At 39.3% G+C, this 26,490-nt stretch overlaps 1 protein-coding gene across 1 annotated transcript in view; it reads left to right on the top strand.

The window, feature by feature from the left end:
- Positions 1 to 257: 257 nt before the first annotated feature.
- Positions 258 to 26,490, top strand: part of spz5 (spatzle 5) — a 44,785-nt gene continuing 18,552 nt past the window's right edge. Inside the window, exon 1 of the mRNA XM_019040058.2 lies at positions 258 to 823. The gene's annotated coding sequence lies outside the window, so the exon portion shown is untranslated. The remainder of the gene's footprint in view (positions 824 to 26,490) is intronic.

Genomic DNA, 26,490 nt, shown 5'->3' with positions numbered 1-26,490 from the left:
TGATAAAAGCGCAATGAGCCCGGGGAAATTTGGCAATATTGGAATTGAGTTACGTTCTTTCGTGAGAGAAACGCCGAAGTCGACGGCGTGCGAGCACTCGGGCATAATTAATTAGTAAAAAGGAGACAAGCTGCACGAATCTCGAGGAATCGGCCGCGAGGAGCGGGCAACGGAAAGACAATGCAAGGAGAGGAGTGACAGAAAATCTAGCGACCTGACCGCCATAAAGTTTATTTATTCGGCATTTTAAAATATCATAACCAGTCGGCCTGTATTCGAAAGTTGCCGGGGTGGGAGAGCGCAGGCGCAGACCCGACCGTCCTGAGCCGCACCGCCCTGTCCGCCTCATCTCTTATCACATTATTTGGTTATCCATTAGTTCACGATCCCATCTCACTTTGCGCACTTGATAACTTTTTCGCTCGCGCTGCCCACGATTTTCGCACGGACGAATTTGAAACTCAGTATTCGACGCTGAAGACACTCATTTCGCGCGCGTGGATTGACTTTAATGACTTTTGCACATACCTTACATTCCGTTTACATACGTTCCTGTGTTGTGTGAATTTTCTCCCGAGTAGTATTAATTTGAATTTAAGGATCTCCGCTCTGAAAAATTAAACGTTTTTCGTCTGATCCGGTGAGCAATCCGTGGTTAAACGATTGAGCTCCCTGTGAAAAGTCAGTGATGAAAAAATTTTATTCGATAAAACGTCTCAAGTGGCTGCAAATTGTGTAGCGGTGAACGGAACACGTGGTCGGATTGCGAGGAGTGTCCTAAAAACAATTTCTCTCGTTTGTATCCCGGATTATTCTGTCTAAGGTAAGGTGTGAATTGTACTCTACTCAGAGCTTACAAGCTTTTGAGATGGACTTTCAATTTATGCATTTTATTTGGCAGTGCTGCATGTATGACTGATCTACGTCTTCATAATGTAAGTTGAACAGCGATGAAATAATTCCGAATCATTATTGGAAGCTCTCTGATCCCTTAAATTTTCATCCTTCGTCACTGTTTTACTGAATCAATTTCCATTATTTTTGCAGCTATATCGACAGGTGATAGTCTCTAAATGAACCCACTATATTCAGATTTGTGAAATATGACTCTTAGTTTTTTTTTAAATTACGTGAAAAGTTGCGAATTCCCCCATTTAAACAGTGTAAATGTTCATTTATCGTCACAAATTGCACTAGCCAATTTTTGTGATTTTTGTGGCTATCGATAAGAGGCATTCCTTAGATGAGCCCCCTCTAATAATTAGACGGCGGCACTCTGAGGGTGTAAAGCGCCCTCTAGGGGTTGGGCTGCGTTAATTAGCTTTCTTTTTAAAAAAATAATACATAGATCGCATTTAGCAAAAAGGAACCAGTGCGATTTCAGTGTTTTCCAGATCTTGCAACTCCTCATTTTCTTTTGAAAATACTTAATACATGTACGATATTATTACACAATTACTTTCCTGTAAAATTAACAATTTTTTAGTGGGAGACCAAAATTATTTGCTATTCTGAAAGATATTTTAGATAATTATGAAGAGGCAACATGTTTACAACACTAAGATCGGGCTTGTTCCTTTTTGCTAAATTCGATCCACATGAGGCAAGACTTACCAAGTTGCAATCTGAGGTACACATTTTTCGATTTAAGCTATGATTTTTAGTTTTAAGTGTCATACTTTTACTAACAATAATTGTCTCTTTACTCATAGTTGTGCTGGTAATATTTCCTCTTTTTAATGACATTTGATTTCAAAATTAGTCCTCGTTATTGGCAGTTGGCTTTGACCTCTAACAACTACTTTAATTACCGGGAGATCAAATTGCATACCCTCCGAAATGAAGGAACTTCGTGCGTTTGCTTTTTATGGCGAATCTGTTTGGTATTTATTTTAAAAAACTAAATAAATTTATAAGGACGGTGGAGAAAAATATTTTTCCCGAAGGTTTCGTCATTGCCCAGAGAGCTGAAAATGATCAATTTGTGTTATCTTCTTAAAAGACATTTTTGAAGGGAGGTTAGATCCCGTTTGTAATGCCCTATACTTACAAAAAGGCGGAGGATGATTCCGCTGAGAAATGTTCTCATTCATTCATTTTTCTTTCTCGCGACCATTTTTTTTGAGCCAGTTCCTAAAATATAAGCGATGAATTTAGTCTTTTTTATCAAGGACAAAACATACGTAGGTGCAGACTACGAATCAAATTAATTAAAGCGTTAAAAAATAAAACATTCTTTCGGTAATGACAGTTCTCCGGCCACTCTAATCTAACAACCAATTTATCCTCCAGTTTTATTCGCGATAAAACTTTAATAAACTAAAGCTTGTCTAACCATTAAATAAAAACAATTAACTGGAAATGTCCTCCTGTGTGTACGTAAGAATAGACATCGGAAGTCAAAGCATTCTTAAAATTCTCGTCGCTTCCGCTTACTTTTGACAAATATTTGTTCGGGAGGAATGTTTATTTTTTGAATAGCATGAGCCACTTATCGGTCTGTTCAAATTGTTTGGAAGCGTCGGAAAAAGTTGGGGGAAAAAAACAATCTCTGTTGCCTGAGTTTGCCAGATGTCTATTTCTTTGAATGATTAACCATCCGTTGGAGAACATTTGCGGATATCGAAAGAAAAAATTTGAGGGAACAATTTCATAAGTTTGAACTTTTGTCGAGATGAATCATACATTAGAATAAACGAGGAATTTTTAACCTTCATCGCAAACACAACTCGAGGTCGATTTTTAAAATGCTCAATAAAATTATATACTATGTAAGGAGGGAGGGCCGACCAGATTCCGCATTGACTACGTAAATGGGACCCGGGCTCTAATTCCGGTGGTGGAGTTTTGCATAAATTTTAAAAAATGTGTACAAAAATGACTAGTGGATCTGCTAAAACAGATACCTCTCGGCTTTAATAACAAAAGCTATTCAATTTTTCACCTTATTTTTCTTTCATTTTAAGGAACGTCATATGGACTACACTTTGCAATTTGGAGCCATAATTTCCGCCTCATCGATAAAAGGACTTTCCCAAGTAGCTGTGATCGCGATACGTAGCAATTTGATGGGAAAATGTATTCAGATTTTATCGATATCAATTTATTGTATTACCATCGGGAAAAAATTGCGATTTCATCGCATTAATTTGCAATATAATCACGATTAATCGCAATATTATTCAACAAAAAATCGTGATAAATTGAGACGAAAGTCCATTTTTTTAAAGCAATTTTAAACAGATATAATTGTCGAGAGATTGAGAATAGTCGCTCAGATATTGATCCCAGCGACTTTATCGCCAAAAAACCACAAAAAAATTGCATCTTAATTTCAAAGTACAACGATTTTTCCACTGAAAAATGCTACTTGGGTCTGAACACAAAGAAACTGATCTGGTACATACGTTATTTCTAGACTGAGAAAGAAAGTGTACTTCCCGATTGCAAAATGTAGTTAACTGGATAGAGCCCCAATCGGCCACTTTAATTGACTCAAGACACGACGACGGTCCACCTCAGAGGAAAAGCCAAACCTGTAAAAAAGCTGTGAGAGAGCATTAGCAAATTCACTTCAAATGATCAGATATGCTGCGCTGATTGTGCAAAAGTTACAAATTAGAAACGCATTTTACGGCGCGGATACCTAGATATTACACAACATATTCACAAGAGGAGCAACCGTCTCAATTCAGGAATTCCCAAAGTAAGGCGCAGAGGATTAACAGTGCAATTTTTTTGCAAGCACGCAAAAGATGAAGAGACAGATACAAAAAAAGTCATAGACTTGACCCATTAGTGCATTAGTCGATCTGCCAAAGATATCTGACGGTGGTTTGCATTGGAGAGTGAAATGAAGAGGTTGGAGTGACCATCCACAGATGGAAATAAAAGCAAATGAGAGAAGAACACGAGCATATTTGGGAAGGAAAATAAGATAATCCATTTACGTGCTGAGTCCCAATTTTATTGGAGCTGGAAAAGTTTGTTCTAGATTCTTAGACCCTTTATTTCCCAAGTAGCATATGTTACGATTTGATCGGATAATGTATCACAATTTTATTGACGTCAATTTCTTGCAATATTATCGGTTAAAAATTTGCGATTTCATCGCTTAAATTTGCAATAAAATCGCGATTTTATCAACTGCGATTCATCGCATAATATCGAACAAAAATCGTGATAAATTGAGGTAAAAGTCCTATTTCATTGGGCGCGAATTTCTAGGGATGAAATTGCGACAAGATTGAGGAGAATTGCTCAGATGTTGGTGATCCTAGCGATGTTATCGCCAAAATATCGTAAAAAAATCTCAACTTTCTTTCAATATATCGCGATTTTTTCGTTGGAAACTGCTAATGGGGGCCAGTGGCAAAAAGAATGAGACGACATATAAGCATTGACGGTGAAACTGCCAAAATCTCTGCTGCGGTATTTCAAAATTTCCAGTGGCGTGGCGTACTTTGCGATGTATCGATTGATACGCCACTCAAACCTATGAAAAAAGATCGATTATCAGGGTGTTCGCAGCGAACACCGTGGTAATCGATTCTTTACCACAGCTTCGAATGACGAGATATCGATAATCGATCATTTACGCTGAAAATTTCCACTCTCGTTTTACTTTATTATAAAAAGACAAACCAACATCGTGACGTAAAATTTTCACAGAATATTTTTCAATTTTTTTTCAATTTCACGGCAGATGGGGCCCCTCCTCCTCATTCTAGATCTACCAAGCGCGTAACACCCCGAATTAAATTTTTTTCTGAGCACTGGTGAGAATAATTCCGAGTGACAAGAATATGTAGCGGAAAACACCACTGAAACTTGTACAACTTAAAATATTGAGGTATGCAGAAAATCAAATGTTCGGACAAAATTAAAACATTTCGACAATCGTTTGAAAGAATTCAGGAAAATATATTCATTTTTTGAAAAGATTGCGCGCATATTGAATCCTGTTCTTTAAATTGTTGAATTTCTCACAAAATCTGGAACAATTTTGGGATGAAGACACCTCTCATTAATAATCGAGTATGCTTTTAACTAATTAATTTCTCGCTTGAAATCTGAATCACCATTTTATGGACAGTTTGTCCCTGAAATGTTGTTAACTCTTTTCAAAAACAGCGTAATCATCAAAGTTTATACAGTGCGGTAGCGTTTACGGGCTTGAAATTTAGTGTAAGCGAAACTGAGACAAAGGGACTTACATATTATGGACAAGTTAATTGCGCCTTCAATTTTCGAGGTAGGCCAGAAAGTATCTATTGAGCAGCAATAGTTATCTACTTGAAACTTTTTGCAATGTTTTAAAAAATGACAATAGAACCTTTCAATAAATAATATCAAACTTCAACCTGAAGATTTTGACGCTAGCTCTAATTTCAAGATTATATCATTGATAATAAAAAATCGGTACTCATTTCCAAATTTCGTCGAAGGAGCATTTCTTTCCCAGCGCATGTGCAGAAAACACCCCTGGTCCAGTTCAAGGTTACATCCTTAGTTTGTGCTTTTTAGAAAAAAACACTTAAAGTTGTAAAAGCGGGTCCAGTTACTGGTACATGTATATCAGGGAGCTGCTTGTGGCGCAAACTTTTGAATTTTGCAGGAAGAAGAGGGAAAATATGATGAATCCACAAAGTGGTGGTTTACAAATTTTAAGGAATTTGTATTCTACATATTTGAAAACCATCAGGGGCTGAGTTAGGGGTCAGCTTCCTTGTATGTTAGGTCAATGCACCCTCAGAAGTGCAAAGAAGGAAATATAGGAATGAGTCACTTGAAGCAAAGCCGATGGCTGAAGTAAAAAAATACGTATCTCCATTGTCATGCAGTAGCACAGTTACAAGGCAATGAAAATATTTAAATACAATTGCGATTCAATGCAATAAAATTGGAACTTTTTTTAACCACGGAACAGAACGCGAGGGGTCGCCCTAAAATTTGCGTGCTTTGACTTTTGCCATCGGAATTCTACGTAGTGCATTTTGACTCCATCTTAGGATTCGGAGCTACTATTTCTGGCTCATCCGTAAGAGCCCTTATGTACATAGGGAAACTAATGGTACATAAGTCGCTTCTAAACTGAGCCCGAGATTTTAGTTTCGAATTGCAAAATGTAGTCCTGTAATGCAGCTTGTAATATGGAACTACGATTTCTGGCTCATACGCAAGTACACTTATGTACGTAGGAAAACTAACGGCACACACATCTTTCTAAACTGAGTCAAAAATTTTAGTTCCAAATTGCAAAATGTAGTCCTAGACTGCAGCTTGCAATATGGAACTACGATTTCTGGCTCATACGCAAGTGCACTTATGTACATAAGAAAACCAATTGTACTTACGTCGTTCTAAACTGAGTCAAAAATTGTAGTTCCGAATTGCAAAATGTAGTCCTGGACTGCAGCTTGCAATATGGAACTACGATTTCCAGCTCATACATAAAAACAGCTATCTACATGAGGAAAGTAATTAATCATATGTCGTTTTTAAAAGGAGTCAGAGACAGTAGTTCCCAATCGCAACATGCACTCCCTTTATATGACGAACCATAAACGTGGTTACCGGAACAACCTAAAAGGATGAGTCGCGAAGGGGGCTGAAGTTAGGAGGGTGAGGTGGGGTGGGGGGTGCGGTAGCCAATCTGCATATGCAAATGGACAGAGCGCGACGAGCGATTATCAGCGTCATGATTTATTATTCATCAAGTTTTGACACGCGGTCTCGGATCCCGGAGCTGGAATCCGCGTCGCATCGGCGAAAGGGAAAATGCGACGGACCCTTTCCGAAATTTCTAAGTTTACACGGCGGTCGCCGAGCGGCGCGAGCCCGGAAACCAGTTGTCGCTTAGACTTCTGCCTCGCATCCTCGTCTTCGTCCACCTTCTGCCCCTCGACGCGAACCGAAGCTCGTAAGAGTCAAAGTTGAAGGAGACCGGAGAAAGTAATTACCGACCATATAACCCGTCCCAAGTTTAAACCACACACCCGGCACCTGTTTGCCATCCTCGGAAGTCGTCGGCCTCCTGACATACACTTCGCGATGGACCTTGCCGTGTATATGACTCAATGCCTGCCAGGGTTCATCCCCAAGTGTAGTTACGTGTTTTCATTAGCTAAGCGCGAAGTGTCCGAAACTGCCGTTTTCAGAGTCGTAAACCTGCTTCCCGATCGATTTAAGGTCGCTCGGGCCAGGTCTTCGGCGCTGAAACGCATCGGCGACGAGAGACAGAATAAATATTGCACGGTGCACTCAACGCGGCGAGGATGCTGGCTCCTGGCAACAGCAACGACGGCGACCGGACGTTTTTCAATCTCCTGTTGCATCGCTTCTCCTTGCTCCTCTTCAGCCGGAATATCGCAAGCGCCATCTCAGCTTTGGCGTCATGTTGCCGGACATCTGAAAATCGTGTTGAGTTTAGTCTGACAGACTCGGATATTCTGGACCCGTGTCTTCGTCTTCAAGATCGGAAGACGCTGACGGAAAATTGGAGAGAAATAGTAGAAGAAGAAGAGGAGGAGAAGGAAGCAGAAGTAGAAGAGAAAGGAGAAAGAGGAGGAAGGAGATAGAATCAGAAGAAGAAAGAAGAAGAAGAAAAAAGAAGAAGGAGAAAGAAGCCGAAGTCGAAAGAAGAAGGAGAAAGAATGAGAAAGAAGAAGGAGAAAGAAGAAGAAGTAGAACGAAGAAGGAGACAGAAGCAGAAGTCAAAGAAGAAGGAGAACGAAGCAGAAGTAGCAAGAAGAAGAAGGATAGAGAAGCATAAGTAGAAGAAGAAGGAGAACGAAGGAAAGAAGAGGAGGAGTTGATGAAGAGAGAGAAATTCTTCTTTCTCCTCGTAGTCTTCTGCCTCTTTTTATTCTTCATCCTCCTCGTATCCGTCCTCCTCCTCCTCCTCCCCTTCTTTTTCTTCTCATTCTTCCTCTTCTCATTCTTCCTCTTCTCCTTCTTCCTCTCCTCCTTCTTCCTCTTCTCCAGCATCCTCCTCTTCTCATTATTTTTCGTCTTCTTCCTCTGAGTATCTTTCTTCAACTTGCTTACTGCATTCTCATCTCATATGGGGGTCACGCACCTTCGTGGGAGTCGCAAGATCTCAGTCCATCAGACTAGAGTAAATTTTTCTTTCAAAACTTTTCCTTCTATTTTAATGAAAGATTTAAGTAGGGACTAATTTTAATCATACTAGGTAATATTTGTTGAAATTTCAGGTGATTATATATCGCTTTATTTGTAAAAAATTAGATAAATTTAAAAAGTTTGGCAACATAGTGAATAAGTTCAAAGGGCACTTAAAATACTCTGCATAGATAAGAAAGATGCGCTATTGGGTTTTATCTTGTGGTGGATGGCGCAGTAGAAACGTTCGCGCGGTGTTTAAAGTTTTCTATGCTATTATCAACTCATTTCGCGAGTGGACGAAAGTTAAGGAAATTCCTGAAAGACAAAATTTTTTCACCGCCTGTTTCTTGAACCTCGCGCATACTCGCGCACATATACATACTTGCGGCTTGGGCCTCTTAAAAATGAATTATTTCGTCACAGACATCTTTCCTCACTCATTGAAAAATATCCATCGATACTTTAAAGGAGAAATTTTGGTCAATTTTCTTTTGAAAATTAAGAAAGCAGTTGGCGATTTTTAAACATGGCTTTTTTATAGCAATCACGCTCAGCCTCTTTAACAATAATGGGCCCAAAACAACAAAACTGCTGAGATTAAAAGTGGTCCACATTCATTTTCTCGTTTCATCGAAGCATTTGTAGAGATTTCAAACCTGTTGTCGATGAACCACTGACCGATGTGTTAATTTAACAATGACGCAATATTTTCTTCGTCCTTTTTAGGAACGGTACAAGAATCTCCGTCGAACAAGGTGTATGGTTATTTGGTGGTGTAATGGTTAAGTGGGAGAAAATTACCTATCTACCGGTGCGGTTAATATCCGACAATATCCCTGAGGGCGGGTCAGAGGTCACGATATTTCATATTCGAACAACTTGTATCATAATCGGGGCCCGGTTTAAGATGATCCCGCTGCGACTCAGATTCGAGAGGCAATCTGCAGTATCAGAAGTAAACGGGTTCTTTTTGTTATCTAAGGTGTTAAGTAATAAAAAATTGCTTGAAATATGGAAGACGAAGCTTTCTGTTGAATTTTATCCCGTCAGATAAAAAAACAGAAAGGAAATAAGGCGACTTTCCAAGTAGAGCGATGGAATGAAAATATTGCAATAAAATTGTGTGTTTTTTATTTTAAAAAACATGAAACTGCAATATTTTTACATCATTCAGTCGATGAAAGCCGATTTTAAACGATGATTAAAATTATTACTTCTATGTGTGAGAGAAGGATGCAATTTGGAGTGCTGACAAAATTGCGACTTATTTCAATTTTATTGAAATAAATGTCAGTAAGATGAGTCCCTTCAACTAGTGAATAGGCAGCATGCACAACACTCCAAAACAATAGCAATGCGACGCGACGGTGAAACAGCAAAAACTCATATTTCTGTCTACAACGCCACAGACATCTTCTCATAATTTATTTTTGTTGTTCAACTGTTGTGCATTTTTAATGCTGATTACACAAAGAATGAGAATTGGCCTGATGTATCCAACCGGTAAAACAAAATTTTTGGGAGTCAGAAAATGTATTTTGATACCAGCGCTCATTAGTTTCGACAACGTAGCAAAGCAATGTTTTAAAATTATTGTTTTTTGCATCGATCGACCATAAAACACCCTTATGACCATCATTGATCTACTTAAAAGATGATCAATTGATCAAAATTATTGCTCCACTCTCGTGTCCATCAGAGAAATTTTTATTGGGAACTACATAATAAACAAATGAGCTCTCAGACACACGCAACCAGCAGTTAATTTCTTCTCTCCCTCTTCATAACAAACAAGTGAACATTTAATGAGAGGGAAGCATGCGTGGAACATTTCTCAAGAGCGGTTTGCGGTAATGATAATTGACACGCTCTGCTTACACATGTTTCTATGACTAAGTTCAGATCGAGCATAAAATTATTTCACTAAGGGCACTCTCTACTGAAGCAGAAACTAGGCTGATAAAAAGAGGGAAACTTCAAGAAGCGCACGGGACCGTGGTGAGGATTCACGGCTTAAAATGAGGGTTAAAAGTTTGGGATGAAACTTTTACCCGTTTGGGATGAAACTTTTACCCGTTTGGGATGAAACTTTTAACCCGTTATCTGTCCACATGACATCTAACGGGCTAGGGGATGTTGACCGAAGTTAGCACATGAAAAGATGAGTCCAATTGCTGAATTGGAATGCCCTAGGTCACTTTCTACTAAAATCGATCAAAAATGGGTTTACAAGACATTGATAAAAAGTGTGCCGTTTTTAATCATTAAGGGTAGGAATGACGAAGAGAAATGCGTAATTATGATCGCCGTTTCTACATCTCAATTTTTATGTTACGTTTTTGCCCTGCGTCCGTTACAAAATTTAGTTCATGCGCTCTTGAGTATACCTGGGCCTAGAATCATTCTAAAATTTAATTTATATTTCGGTTAGAAAATATTTGTATCGAAGAAAAACAAACATAATTCTGTCATCAAAGAACGTATGAGGATCCGCAGGTTTCCAGTTCTTTCTTGATACAACATTAATTACCGAGAAAATTACAAACATTTTCCCTTGAAATATTCAGTAACACTAGATTAAATGGGGAAAAAATCATAATTTTTAAAAAAAATTTGGCCATGTTCAAATATTCATGTGAAGTTTCTCCGCAGCACGGCAGAGAGTGGAAGTGTGACGAAACTCACTCTGCAGTTCGTGGTCGGTTGGGCACCAGGTCACCAAAAAAAAGGAAGAAAAAATTCAAGCGCCAGAACGTCCGGATTCTGCATTTACTCAAACGCGTGAGAGAATATCGGAACGTGTTACGGAGACCTTGCAACAGTGATAACGAGTCTCATTAGGTGCTATTAAGCAAGGATATGTCTCAAAATCTTGGCGCTGCAACGAGAACGCCGCGGACTCATTAACGACGCGTCGCAGCGCCACCGTGTGAGGCCTCGCTCCCACAGGGCACCGGCACGGCTCGACTCGAATCGCGCAGCACATTCGCGCGACCGGATACAGTGATTTTAAACCTGCCTAATCTAGAGTCCCTTTATACTGAGAGTCAAGACAATTGGAATCCATTTCTGATTGGTTCCCGTATTTTAGGCCTCCACAGTGTCACAAACGGGAATAAAGATTACATTTTCACCAATTGCAAAGATTATAATCTAGAATGGACCAGGGAATTACGGGTTCGGCAAGGAACAAACGGAATGAGAGGAGGAACGGAGAAAGGCATTTGAGAATGGGCCGATCAAAGATTACGAAAAACGTTCAATTTCTGTAATCTTTATTCCCGTTTGTGACATCCATGAGCCGAATTGTCTTGACTCTCAGTATAAAGGGACTCTAGCCTAATCTGCCACTGAAAACCCGATGCGCATTAATCGCATCACGTGCGACAGGTTTAAATGTATCTCGCCCGACTGCATGCGCGCAATTCGCGCTTCGCTTCGCTCGCGCCTTGTGGAGACGTACCTTTACTCCCTCGCCTCCCTCCCATGCACAGTGTCTACTCACTGTACAATCCTCAGGTGGGAGTATGTTCGACTCATTAATATTTCGTCGATCGGTGATGCAAATGAGTACACACAATTTTGCAAAATTAACTATCGCAACACGACGGATGTTGCACTTTCCTCTGAACAGCACCATTTTTCTACCTACGATCGTGGACACCTGACAAAAATTAGAGGTTGATCGCCATGGCTTTTCGGCAATTGGCAGTTAATAATCATGGCTCTACTGTCTTTGGATTAAAACTAGGTTTTTCATTTCCACGAAGCTCTTTGTCAGGCGTGGGTTTGACCGCTTAGTGGCCGGGAAACTTTAGTCAATCCGCTTGTAAAATTACAGTCCTTCCTCGAGCTGAAAATCCAAAGCGAGCAGAATTGACATCAGGGATTCTTAGGGTGGGCGCATGGTTATTTTGCCCTCAATTCGAGGGAGGCCACAAAAAATCTTCCATGCAAGTATCCATTCAAAAACTTACGTTTTGTGTTGTCCACAGATTTTGCCCGGGGGTAAATTATATATACCAAGCTCCCCACACAGATTTTGATGCTATTCTGTATAGCGTCGTTCTTACCGTGCCAAAAATCCACCAGATACCAAATTTCATCCAAATCATAATGACCATCAGAGACCTCAAAGGACAAAATCCATAATATTTTCAGATCCATGTATTTTGAACATTTCTATTACAATGCCATACTAACATATTTTTGGAGACTTAAACGCCAGTATAGAAAAAAACAACCATATTTACGGATATGGCGTTCTGTGGCCTTTGCAAAAACTCGAAACTATTGTTACGGTCCATACATTTATGTACAAATCTATCATAAAGCCGTGCTGACACATTATTCGAGACTTTAACGCAGGAGAAGGAAAAACAACCATATTCGTGGATGGCGCTCTGCTGTCTTTCAGGGCAAAATCCTTGTTACGATCCATACGTAACGTGCAAATCTATCATAATGCCGTGCTAGCACATTATTAGAGACTTAAATGCTGGCATAGGAAAAACAACCAATATCGCGGATGGCGCCCTGAGGCCTTTGTAACTTTCTGGGGGTTCCTTTTTAAGGGAAGCTATGTTTCCGAAAGCGTTTTTAGTCAGCTTAAGTCGATAATGCGTACCTCCAATTGCGACTATTTAAGCCTCCGCTCTTTTTCTTTTTTTTATGTGCATGCAAACTGACGAAATGTTATTCCAAAGTTTTTCAGGGAGACATTTTGGTTGTAGTTTGATTATAAAAATTAGAACATAATCGGAGATTTTGAAAACGTTTCGATGGTGACACACATTTTTCAACTCTGGTCATTAGCCATTTTTAGGGTGTTACTTTTTTCCTCATATCATCAACAACGTCTAATTAAATCTAGGGAAGGCATTAGTCGGAATAAGGAAACATTAACGCCACGATTTCAGGAGGAAAAAAAGCTCCAATTTCAAGTATCGAGTCGCGATGTGATTTATTGTAACAAATGGGACCGGTCTCTATCCCTGACTCTCCGTGGAGTCTGACTGACCCTGAGACTGGATTTATTAATTTTAATGGGTAATGAATGGCCGGGTATGCCATGCACCCATCCGTGGCCGGACAAGAGGTCAAGGTCGTGCGATTTGGCGGCTTGGTCGCGGAGAACGCGAAAAAAAGAAGAAAAAATCAATGAAGAAAATATCGGGCTCCTTGGGTCCCAAGGAATGACGCCGTATGAACATTCGAGAGTTGCCAAATTTTCCTTGAAAAAACATGTATTTTTGACAACATTCTTGCATATTTTTCCTTGAAATTATCAGATATTTTAGTTTAAATTGCGTACAAAATTGTCTGAAAATTTTAAGAAATAATATTCGCAATTTTCCCAGTGAATTCGGTTTTTTATTGGAGAAAATTTGGCAACGTCTGATGGCTCATACGGCGTTTTTCCTTAGCACGGCAGTATTCATGGGAAGGGTAGGACGAATTATGTTCCGTTTTCCTTATATTATATTCGACGTGTCATCAATCAAGGACTTTAAATGGCAAAAGTATGAAGTCATATCTGCCATGCTGAGGAATAACACCGTAAGAGCATTCGAATTTTGCCACACTTCCTCTCAGAATATATTTATCATTGAAAAAAGTTATGCATATTTTTCCTTGAAATTTTCAGGCTATGTAGGTCAAATTATTGATAAAATTCATTGAGAATTTGTAAGAAAAAATTTACAAATTTCCTCGAAAATTCGTGATTTGTCGAAGGAATTTTGGCAACGTCTGAAGGCTCATATGGCGTTCTTCCTGAGCACAACAGATATTGTGTCTGCAACGAAAATGTCATGCAATTCGCATTTTGAGGCTCCGTCATAGCCTTATCGAATGACCTGCAATCCTGCATAGATTGGCAAACTGAAAGATGATACTCTTTGATCCAAATCGTTCGATATTTCGATAAATCGACGAGGATGCAGTTGTAACTCGCTGGATTTACATCTAATTACAGCCAGAGATGTCTTGCAGCAAGCGGTACCATATCACTTAATGTGACAGGAGTGCGGGGCCATATTCATACTCGCTCTGTAGACAGCTCTTTTTTTTGAGAGGGCCTCGTATGGTTTAAATTATGATTAAGGGGAGTTTAAGAATGCAGTCAACATGGCTTCATAAAAATGATGATTTTAACGTGCCTTGAGTGAAATTCAAGATGGAAACACACCCTCGCAAGGGATTAAAATGATTTGCAAAAAGTGCAAAATCTAAACGAGAAAATTGGATTATACCAACATTTTATCAACTTTATAACACGTTCGGAAATTCTTCATTTTTCGTAAAATCTCTATACATTTTTACTTGCATTTTGTAATTTTTGTGACGGTAAATTAGCTTAATCCTTTGCCAGGATCTATTCCTACACCTTAAAATTTTACCAGTAAACATCTTTGGATTTAGGAAATTCGGAAAAATTGCGCTTTCATGATGCTACGTCAAAAGCCTCCTAAAACCTACCTTGTTCACGATGAAAACAGAATAAATACTTGGTCACCCCCTCGGGATCCTTTGAGCCGTAACAGTCCATTTTCCGTAGTTCATACCTCACTGGAAGAAAAATAAAACACATTGGATCTAGAGTCCAGACTCTCGAAAACATTAACAAGAAAAAATACTCTTGATTCAATCAGATTTTTGCTTAAATCTGAAGAAAATCCGCTCAAATTAAAAGGCTTGGTTCTTGATTTAGGGGAAACTCCGATTGAATCAAGAGTATTTTTTCTTGTCAATGTTTTCAAGAGTCTGGACTCTAGATCCAATGTGTTTTTTTTCCAGTGTTCATGCCTCGTTTTGCAAAAACGTGACGTCATGTTGCACCTAACTACGTCACGGTGTAAACAAATCAGACAATGCAACAACCTTTTAGCGGCTCTGGTGCTTGCACTAGAGCTGCTATTCCGGACGGTCCCAGCTCGGGAGTATCAATGCAGCATGTTACATTGTAGAGACCGCGCGTTGGTTGATGGGAATCGGCGCCATTTTCGGCTATGTTCCTTGTCATGACTTTATTTTATTGCATACTGTTTTATTGTTAGTCAATGCTATGTTGTGTATTGTATTTTTGGAATCATGGTGATACAGTCAACAATTCAAAACTTGTTTGTGCTTTTATCTCGTGATGGAAAAAATGTACTTTACGTTCAAAATTTGAAAATTTGAATTTTAAAGTTTTCGCGGTTAAGGAAGCTTTAACCACTGGGTTGGAGCTTCCTAGTCATTTACTCGATATCAGCTGATAGCAAACAAAGGTTACCAGGGAAACCGTAAACGTCTAACAACTATCGTGGCCATTGGGGCGATTATTGAAATGATATCGACTGTATGTCGCCGCTTACGACAGGACATAGCCCTATCTTAACTGTGTAATATATCGCAATTCGATATTGTTTTGATTTTTAAAAGGAGCAATTCATTCATACAGTTCCGATTAGTTTTGGCGAACGGGCCCTTAACCTACGGCACTCGGCTCATGGGAATTTTTTAACTCTAAATTTTTTAACCTAACTCTTCCATTCCGGGAACATATTTATTGAAAACGGCGACTTTTTCAACAGTCCTATTTTTATCTACAACATCTAAGTGGCCCTTCATAATCATTTAATTTTGGCCCCTGGCCAGAAAAAGGTTCGGAAATTGCAGTGATTTTGCCGAAAATGCTGAAGTAAGTAAATTTGGGCATTTTTTTTCCTTCTTCAAACTCTGTGGAGAAGCACTTCTCCTCCAGTACATCTATTTTTTTACTTATCTCTCGCAAGGTACATTTACAGAAGGTGTGTTCCAGTATTAACAGTTCAGATTCGTTGTTTTTTTATTATAACGCTTATTTCGGAAAGCAATTATTACATTGTTCAATTCTACTGACTTTCAACACTCGATTATACTCCCGGCAAATTCTGCAGCAGCGTTTCAAATGTTGACTCTAATGCTTCCAACAGCCATCCGATGTCTAAGGGTTTATTCCTAGATTTAGGGATTTTCCGGAATTTCCAGGGATTTAGGGATTTTTCAGGAAATCTAGGGATTTTTTTTTGATGAGGTAAAGTTACCAAAAATCAACTTTTTAACCTCAATTATAGCTTCGACAATCGAAAACATTTTTTCATCTATATTTTGTAGGCCTTTTTGGCAACACTATTTTCCCCGCAAATAAGCCGGAAATTAAAACGATTGTGTCCTTCGATGTACTTGACATTCAACTGCATTCAACCTGTTAATAATAAGAAATCAACTAATATTCTTTCATTTTATTGGTCTGGATTAGCACTGCTTTCAGAGAGCGCCAAAATTCAAACGAGCCAATCAGATTTAAATATTGCAAATCGCTACATCGAATGACATCATGATTCTTCATAAAAAAATGGCGCTTTTTGCAAAATCTAGGGATTTTTTAAGTATATTTGAGCAAATCTGGGGATTTAGGGATTTTTAGCGAAATCTAGGCATTTTTTTTCTTCCCCGCTAGGGATTTAATATCGGAAGACTGGCTTCCAGTATCGTAGCGTTGATCGTCGCTGATGTCGAAATGGAACCTAATGCCGGACTTACTGTAACACCTCCATTCCTCAATTCCGGTGAGGAATACGTCTCTAACCTTAACTCAATATAAATATACAAATTGATAAGTGAGTGCTTTAGTCTCCTGAAAACAGAATTGCGAAACTTAAAATTGGAGAAAAATGATGAGTAAATGAAAAAATGGAACCAATTGATGGGATATGTCGCATGCCATTCTGACACAAAATATGGCGTCTATCGAATCACCTTAACTAAATAAAATAACCAAATTTTCAACTCTCAAACTATCAACTATCAACTATCAAAATTCAAACTATCAAAATTTCCAACAATGACAAAAATGATTGTAATATACCTATAATGTAATGAAATATACACGCTCTAATCATTTAATTTGTATTACCTTTATGTTATGTACCTACATGTTATACTATTTTTATAATAAATTTTGCCAACATGCTTTTCAATTTAGTCTACAACATTTCATTCCGACGTGGCAATAATGATTTATAATGCCCCTAAACATTAAAATGAATTACAATAGTAATGCCGCATTATAATGTCGTATTATACATCGCAACGATTCATGTCCTACTGATTATTGATTATTGTAAGATGAATTCTGTTTTCTCTGATTGTATGTTTCATACGTGCGAAGCAAGTACGGGTCACTAGAAACGTGGTTCGTACGGGTGGCTGATGAAATTGATCTTCGAATACCTTTTGATGAGCTAGGGAAATGGAACCATCTGCATCTCATGGACAATAAATAGTTGCCGTAATTAAGGTCATCCCGTGATTAAGGTGCCGTGATTTAAGTCATAAATTCTTCATCTAATTCTTGATTCATCTCCAAAATGTCTGCTAAAGCTTTCATGCGCTTCTCCTTGTATGCATGAATGAGCAAATTGGGTATCGAACAAGCGGACACTTTTTGAAAATTTAGATGATTCTGGACAATATCGTACAGCAGTCCACGAGCTGCAGATAGAACCATTACCTCTAGCTCATCAAAAGTTATTCGAAGATCATTCAACAACCTCTTTGACAAGTTGCAAAAACTTTTCGTTAACAATAGTGTCACACGGTACTAGGAATATTTACTATTTAACGAACCTTATATTTCCTTGACTCAGTCCTAAATTATAGAAGTATGCGTTACTTTTCCAGCAATCCAAAAAAACAATTATACAAAAAACCAATACCTACACTTTCAGATATAAAAATGCAAATTTTTTGCAGCCTCGCTAAACGACTTATCAACCAGAGATTTTTTAGGAAGCGGACCTCCAAAGAGCTTTCAAAATTAAAAGTATACAACAAGTGATAATGCCATGTATTCGCCATATCAAAGCTCAATACACATTTATACACCGGCTACGTAAATCTGCTAAGTTACAAAACATGAATCGACAGTTGTCGGATTGTACATCAATGACAAAATGTGTCTAGGCCCTCATTCTTGACTACAACTACTGCCCCCAGAGCCGCTCTCCGACGCCAATGCGTTGGAGCTTCCTGCTTGTTACCTCTCCAAACGGACACCCTGGCGGCAGTGTCCTCCGATCGCTGTGCTCCCTAACTAACCTCCATCCCCGTCCCGCTCGACCGGCTTGTGTCGCGCATCCCGACGCGACCTCTGGCGACGGGCTTTTAATTAACATATTCGAGCGCGCAGTATCCGCACGCGCGCGGGCTCGTGCGGAGAAAGTTGCGCGCGCCGGCTGACCAGCATCCAGTGAGGAACTGTCGTCGTCGGGATTGATTTGTCATCGTAGTCGTCGAATATGTCCGTCCTAAAACCGAGGATGCCCATCATTTGATGAGCCCTGAAATGCACGTGTTTTTACGGCGCTCGCGGCTCGGCTGAAGTGAGCAAGTTGGATTATGACATCGAGCGGGTCGCTCCTTCCTTCCGCACTTCGGCATGTTTGACGAGCGAATAATTATTCGATTCGATGGCGTTCGTCGTCTTCGGACCGTTCTGGCGATGCATTTGTGAGCGTTTCCACACCCTGCCGCGAAAATTAATTCTTACGCCCCACAGTGGACAGAGTCGGGGGAGAGTTCGGGCATGATGTGGAGACTCTAAAAGCTTATATCTTCGTTAATAAGAAACGTAGAGGTTTAAAAAAGCGAAACTCGTTGAATCAACGAACTAAACGTCTGGAATGGCTGACTATAGTGCAAACACTAGCGTAACACTTTGGAATTGATTTAGATAGGTTCACTTGGGCTCATGCACTGGAAAAAAAAACACATTGGATCCAGAGTCCAGGCTCTTAAAAACATCGACAAGAAAAAATACTCTTGATTCAATCGGATTTTTGCTGAAATCAAGAGCCAAGCCTCTTAATTTGAGCGGATTTCCTTTTGATTTAAGCAAAAATCTGATTGAATCAAGAGTATTTTTTCTTGTCAATGTTTTCAAGAGTCTGGACTCTAGATCCGATGTGTTTGTTTCCCCAGTGCTCACACCGCAAGCTACCATCTAAACCCATGTTAAACACTGCCCACAGTTTGCCGAATATTGTAGAATAAAGTGATAGCCATGAAAAGACGGCATCATAATCGCATCTTACAAGGCCTCCTTCACTCAAAAAATAGGAACTTTTTAAGGCATAAGGCACACCTCAAAATAATTAAAAACTATTTGGGAATTTTCGCATGTAATTCTAAGTTCCCGAAGAAGATGAGCACCATTGAGATGAAACAACTCACTCACTAAAATTTCAGCTATGAGTTTTGAGAAAACTACACTTCCTACCGCTAAAAAAATAATTTATTGACGGACGATTACCGCCCTCCGTACTTTGATATCAAAAGCATTAAATAAAGGTATCAATGATTAATCTATTCTAAATATGCTAGGCCCCTCTCCCGCTGACTTTTTGTTGAGCAGTTGCGCCATTTGAATTTATTTCCACTAGTTTACTAAAATTCTAGAGGTAGGTGGAATGGAAATCAAAAAGCGATTCCTATCGGCAGAGCGCTTAAAATGTGTTCATTGGTTTGCACTGAAAATCTACGCAAAAAAGCATCCCTCACAATTTATCATAAAAACAAACGTAAAAAAATTACGATTTTGGGTCAAAATAGTCGCTCCTCTAACGTAAGGGCGTATCTCAATTTTAACGCGAGCCCTGCTCTCCGTATAACTCATTGCTTTCCGGGACTCAAGTAGAAATTGAGATACGGCCGTTAGTCAGAGAAGCGACGAAATGTCCGACCTCTTCCAAAGGCTCGATTCACTGTGCGCCCTCCCGAATTGAATTTTAGCAGTTAACTTTTAATAGTTCCTTTCATTCTGGCTCTCAACAAAAAAGCAATTTATTATGCTGCTTCAGTGCAGTTAATTTACTGCGACGATTTTAGCGCTCATGACGGTTGTATCCTTCGGACTTCGTGCTCCCTAACCTCTATCTCCCGCCCCCGTTGAGGAACCGTTCATAAAATATACGCAGTGGCGAGGCGTGAATGATCGATTATCGATATTTTTCCATTTAAAGCAATGGTAAAGAATCGATTATTAAGGTGTTCGTTGCGAACACCCTCTTTGTCGATCCTTTTCCAAAGGTTTAAATGGCAGATCAATCGATATATCGCAAAGCACGCCACGCGAATGAATATACGTAACGCTCGAGATGAAGCGAGCCTGCGTTACGTATGCGTTGCGGGAATCCGCACTGCCGGGCTAAGGAAGAACGTCCGATGAACATTTGAGAGTTGTTAAATTTCCTTCGATAAAATGACCTTTTTGAGGAAAGTTATGAATATTATTCCTTGAAATTTCCAGGGCCTTTAGGTGAAATTGCAAACAAAATTATCTGAAAAATTGAGAGAAAAATATTCAAAAGTTTCCCAGGAAATTCGTGTTTTTCCGAAGAAAATTTGGCAACGCCTGAAGGTTCATAAGACGTTTTTCCTTAGCACGACAGTGTAACGGGGTTACGTGACACTTTAACGTTGTATTTTTTTACTTTTCTCAAGGAGGATTTCTTTTCTTTTTCTTCTCCATTTTTATTCTAAAAGTATTCTTCAATTCTCTACATTTTTTTTAAAAAAAAATGTAACCACACTTAAAATTTTTGAAATTAGAGTGCTTAGAGTGTTACAGTACTTTATACGTCGTTTCCCTCGCGGAAGGACGTAACTATATTCCAATGTTGCCAAATTTCTTTTCCTGGATTGCATTTTTACTGGGAATATTTTGGGCATTTCTAACTGAAAATTTCCTTAACTTTTCTTCCGATTTTACTCGAAAATAAAAAAAAAATTAGACAAAAATTGCTTCGGTACATCTTTGCAAAAAATTGAATTGTTCGAGTCAATTTCGCAACCTTGGAATGAAGGTACATTCCCACGTCCTGTAATGTTCCCGAGTGCTAATTTAACTGAGGAGATCTTCAATTTTCAGATCACTGGTAAAAAAAAAACCTCTTGGTTCAAGAGTGCAGTTTCTTGTCGCCGGATTTAAGAGTCTTGAACTCTTGTTTCAAGCGGATCTTGCATTGATTCAAGCGGATTTTGCATTGAAACAAGAGTCCAGACTCTTAAATCCGGCGACAAGAAACTGCACTCTTGAACCAAGAGGTTTTTTTACCAGTGATGTTTCGCTGTTTTTTTCACACGTCTCATTTTAAGAACACCCGGTATATGCTTTACACCACTCAAAGCGCCTCGAGCACATTTTTAAATCGCACAAAATCCCCACCGACTCTCGCGCACGCTAAATCACGTCCGATTTCGGAGATAACGACTATTTCGGATTCCTGAGCCCTGCGACGATCTTCAGCTTAGCTGTGGGCCGTTCAAGGTGAGGATCAGGGTTATCCTCGTTTTCTTCCTCACTATCCTCCTCCTCGCCCCCACCCCCTCGCATTATAGAAATTAAATATCAACAGTGAAAGTTGAAAAGCATCCATTTCGATTGCAACGTATCAAAATCTCCACAGTCGTTTTATCGATTCGAGGAAAGAAGAGATGAAGGAAAAAACTGAGTGTGAGAAGCATTTCTGTCGCTTATGAAAATGTCAAATCCATTCTGCGATCATTTTGATAACCCGATAGGATTGAAACACGCGTGTTGACATTGATACGTCACCAATAGGTTATCAAGTAGGTAGTTATCTAACATTATAGCATCAATGTTGATGACAAAAGTGCAAAAATCATGTATCTCCATCGCGGTGTTTCAAAATTCCCACTCCCCGTTTATTATTTTTTTGCAGAGGAATAAGCCATCTTTGTAGCTGTAAATTTTTACAGAATATTCTGCTGAGAGAAAAGAAACATCAAAGAAGCTTTCAAAAAATTGCATCGACTCGTTGCGATGACGTCACAAACGGAGATACGTGGTTTTGCACTTTGGCCATCGATATAGTTCAAAGTATATGACTCACAACATGTTCCAATGAGCCACTCTGCCGCTTGTAACAAAAGTGCCATGTCTCTATTCCAGATTTGGCACATTTTTTTCAAAAGTATGTTTCGTTGTTTCAAGCTGCGAAAGACAAGCTGCGAAAATCAATCTGTTGTAGTTTCAAAATACTTGATACTTTTTGAACGTCATGATGAAAATACGGAGCATGGGCATGACTAGGTTTCGAAGAGAATTTTGTCTGAAAAAGAAATTCACGATCTGGAATTGAGTTACGGCGTTTTTGATGTCCGGCATTGCCGGGTCCAGCAAATTGGCAACATTGTCATTTCTCCATTTAAACCTATGGAAATGTATCGATTCTTAGAGGGGCCAGGTGCTCCTTTAAGAATCGATTATTTAGCATAGGTTTAAATGGAGGAAATCCAGTGTTGCCAAATTGCTGGATCCGCCTCTGGTGTCCGGACGCGACGGCAGCGCTAGAGTCAAGATGGTTTTATCGTCCATAGGCCATGGGAAAAAACGAGAGGAATGTGGAACGCAAAATTGAGTCATTGCTTTGAACATAACGCATGAAAGAGTGGTCTTTAAATGGTTCGGAACGAATGAATATGCTCAAAAATCCTGAACCAAATACAGTTATAGAGATCTAAAGTTTTTAGCTCGAGTGATGTAGTTTCGATAAAAAAAACTACACAAAATTCTAATGTATGTACCGTTTTCATAGAAATTGCTGGATTATTACATTCTGACACCCTTCATTTGCACTAAAATGAAACAAGCAACTCGAAGCTTATTGCTCGGAACGTTAGAGAGGAAGTTTCTTACAAATATCAAACATCAAAGGGTCGATCGACCAAACATGAGAAAAATCCCTTTCCTGAAAATTTCGAACTCGTGGGGAAAAGTTCTTTTTCCGCCGCGGGCGGTCACTTTTATTCCTAAATAATTGTCAATATCACTACACGTTTCACCTATACAGCCGTGCTAAGGAAGAACGCAGTATGTACATTCGAGAGTTGCCAAATTTCCTCCGATAAAATGTTTGTTTTCGAGGATAGTCATGAATATTTTCTCTTGAAACATATAGATAATTTTGATCCAATAGCGTTCTCTGAAAAATTGGAGGGAAAACGTTCACAAGTTCTCTACAAAATTCGTATTTTTAAAAGAGGAAATTTGGCAACGTAATGATCGTTTATACGGCATTCTTCCTTAGCACGGCTTTATAGGTTACTAACATGCATATTTTTTGCAGCTTTTAAAGTTTCCGGAATATTGTCCGTATGTCAATAGAAAAGAGTATACAAAATGCCAAGAGAAATGAGTTTCCTTCAGAAAAAATAAAAGTTGACAAGAAATCTGCAACGTTGCAAATCGAGATACAAGTTTTCGACTTTCACCATCGATATGTACCTTCGAACTTGGGCGTAATTGAGCGAAAGCAGGGGCAAGCCACGACTTATTCAGAGTCTTGTCCAAGGGCCCTTTTGCGCATCATCGGAAGGTCCGGGAGACTCGAATGCCCGGACAGAAAAGTGGAGAGATTGCGAATTTGCGATCGCTCGCTTCCGGAGTTGCTCTCAGTTGAGATAGGATTTTATCTAAATTGCTGACTCACGATTAAAGGCCTAAGAGTACCCGGAATACGCAGAGAGAGGATACATCGAGTAACATCCAGCAAAACGATTCTTGAACGGCCACGTGAAAAAGGCAAGAGATGACGTAACAAAAATGCTCCTTCATCGTCATCCTCTTCTTTTTTTCCTCAACCTCCTTTTTTTCTCTACACTCATCCTCTCCTTCTCCTTTCTAATCTTTCAGTTCTTCTCCTTTCTCCTCTCCTTCTTCATCTTTCTTTTTTTCCTCCTCGCAATATTTGGTTATTCCTTGCACTAAAAGTTATTATCAATACTTAATAAATAAAAAATAATAAAATCTTTTTTAGCAGTTTTTAGCAGTTTAGTTAGTTTTTATATATACTGACTTTTTTTTGTGTGTTCATTATTATGAAAATTTGAAGATGGTTGCACACTCATAAGCGGATCCAAAAGGTAGGCGTAGGAGGCACCCCATTCGCTCGAAAAAATGAGAAGAAAGGGAAGAAAGAAAGAAGGGAGGAACAAAGGAAAGAAGAAGTGAGAGCGCGTGTACTTGGTAATTACTCGTGACGAAATTGACTCAAACTGTTTGATGGATGATTTAAAATTTCGACAATTTTCTGACCCTCCCTTCCGCCCCGCCCCCTTCGAAAAGTCTGGATGCTCCCACGTGTACACTTGTGCGTAGATGGGAGCACTACCCATTTTTTTAAATCAATCAATAAATAAAATAAAAAATAAAAATAAAAATTGATCACTATTTACACATTGTTGTCCTGGTAAAAATTGGCGATAAGAGCTGCGTTTCAAAATACCGTAGGAATTCTTATAGCCGGCTAAAGAAGGCTACAGAAAATCATATAGCTGGCTGTAGAATGCGGAGAAAATCATACGGACGGGCTATACGAAGCGATAAAAAATTATGCAGCCGGGCTATAGTTCCTATCGCCGGGCTTTACACTTTATCGGCTGGCTGTTGCTTTTTCGCCATCGATTATAAAAGGCTATTAGAAATTGTGCAGAAATTCGTGTGCTTTGGAAATCATTAAGTTTGATACGGAACCACCTTAATATTTACAAAACACACATCATATTTTCCTTTAATACATATTTTTCTTCATCAATCAAAATGAGAATAATCCATACAGGATGTGCAAACATTTCAAAATCATGAGTTGAATAACGCTGGCTCCGCCAGATTAAATATTAGAGCCTAACACAAAGCGAAGCGGCGACGCACTGGCGCCTACAAACCTAACAGGGATACTTCACGCATTGCACAACGCGTGAAGTATCCCTGTTAGGTTTGTAGGCGCCAATGCGTGTTTCGCGCTGGCTGCCCGCCTGCCACGGCGCTTGAAGCAACTATTTCACACCAGAGGTATTGCACAGTATCATACGGAACTGAAGGCGCGCTTATATATATTAGTAATGGCAGGCATCCATCAAGAGTACGGAGCTTTCTTCGCAAAATAAATCAAGATACTACGGCCCAAAAAGAGAGCCGTATTCCAAAAACTCACTAAGTCCTAGCATCCGTAATTAGTAACGTTTAGCATACACTTTATCGCCTGGCTGTTGCTTAATCGCCATCGGCCATAAAAGGCTATAAGAAATTGTGTAGCCGGCTATAGAAGCTATTGAAAATCTTACAGCCGGCTGTAGGTCTATGGTATTTTGGAACACAGATTCTACTGCCAATTTTTACCAGGGTGCAAATCGCTATTCTTGAAGTGCACTCAATTTATCCTCGAACACACAGTCAAGACTATCAATTTTCAAAAGTTGTGGTGTACCTTACTACTGTGTTAAGGAGAAACGCCGTATGAAAATCCGAGAGTTGCCAAATTTTCCCTCTAAAAATATTCATTTTTGTGACAAATAATGAAGATTTCTATTTCAAATTTTCTGATACTTTAGATCACAGTGTACAGATGATTCTCCGGAAAATTGGACGGAAAGTTTTCACACGTTTTTCTGAAAATTCGTATTTTACCAAAAGAAATATTTAGCGACGCACGAAGGTTCATACGGCGTTCTTCCTTAGTATGGCAGCATAGGAAGATGGTCAGAACAACGCGCGGTCATGTAGGAGCACGATGGGGAATTCCCGTTTAAAATTCAGACGGACGAAAAAGAAGAAAAGGACCAGTGGCGTGGCGTGCTTTGCGGTACATCGATTGATCCACCATTTAAACCTATGGAAATGAATCGATTAATGGGGTGTTTGCAGCGAACATCTTGATAATCGATTCTTTACCATAGCTTCAAATGGGCAAATATCGATAATCGATCATTCACGTCCCGCCACTGAAGAGGACAGTGAATCCCGGAGATTACCTCTTTCCTCCAGCAGTTCATTACTATTCAAGAGCGTTGGTCAGCGTGAGTGCGGGGTATTTACGCATGGGTTTGAGGAGGAATTTAAAACAGGAACTGATTCTAATTCAGTCCTTTTCGTCGCTTTGTGTGAAATCCCGAGGATGCATCCGATATCGACTCATATTCATGAGATATTTACCCTGAATTTGAACTTCCGTCTGCGATCGATCAGTCAAGTCGCGAGCCGGAGTCTCCCATCTTTCAATCCTCGGAGCATGTTTCATAATATATTTAATTTTTTTTTGTAAATGTTATTTTATTGTGAACTTCTTACACGAGAATTTTACACATTGTCATTGAATATTAAATAATGATGATTGTACGGGCTACTGAGAAACTTATAACTTACTTACATGTATGTAGGAGAAGGGTATAAATTTACAAATAAAGTATATATCTAGATATATGCTTTAGATATATTAAACCGTGGGAACTGGCCAGCCCCCAGGTCTGACCCTTTTG

This window comes from Bemisia tabaci, chromosome 7 (genome assembly GCF_918797505.1).
Source record: "Bemisia tabaci chromosome 7, PGI_BMITA_v3".
In the NCBI taxonomy this organism is placed as follows: domain Eukaryota; kingdom Metazoa; phylum Arthropoda; class Insecta; order Hemiptera; family Aleyrodidae; genus Bemisia; species Bemisia tabaci.
This window is presented reverse-complemented; position numbering and strand designations above follow the sequence as displayed.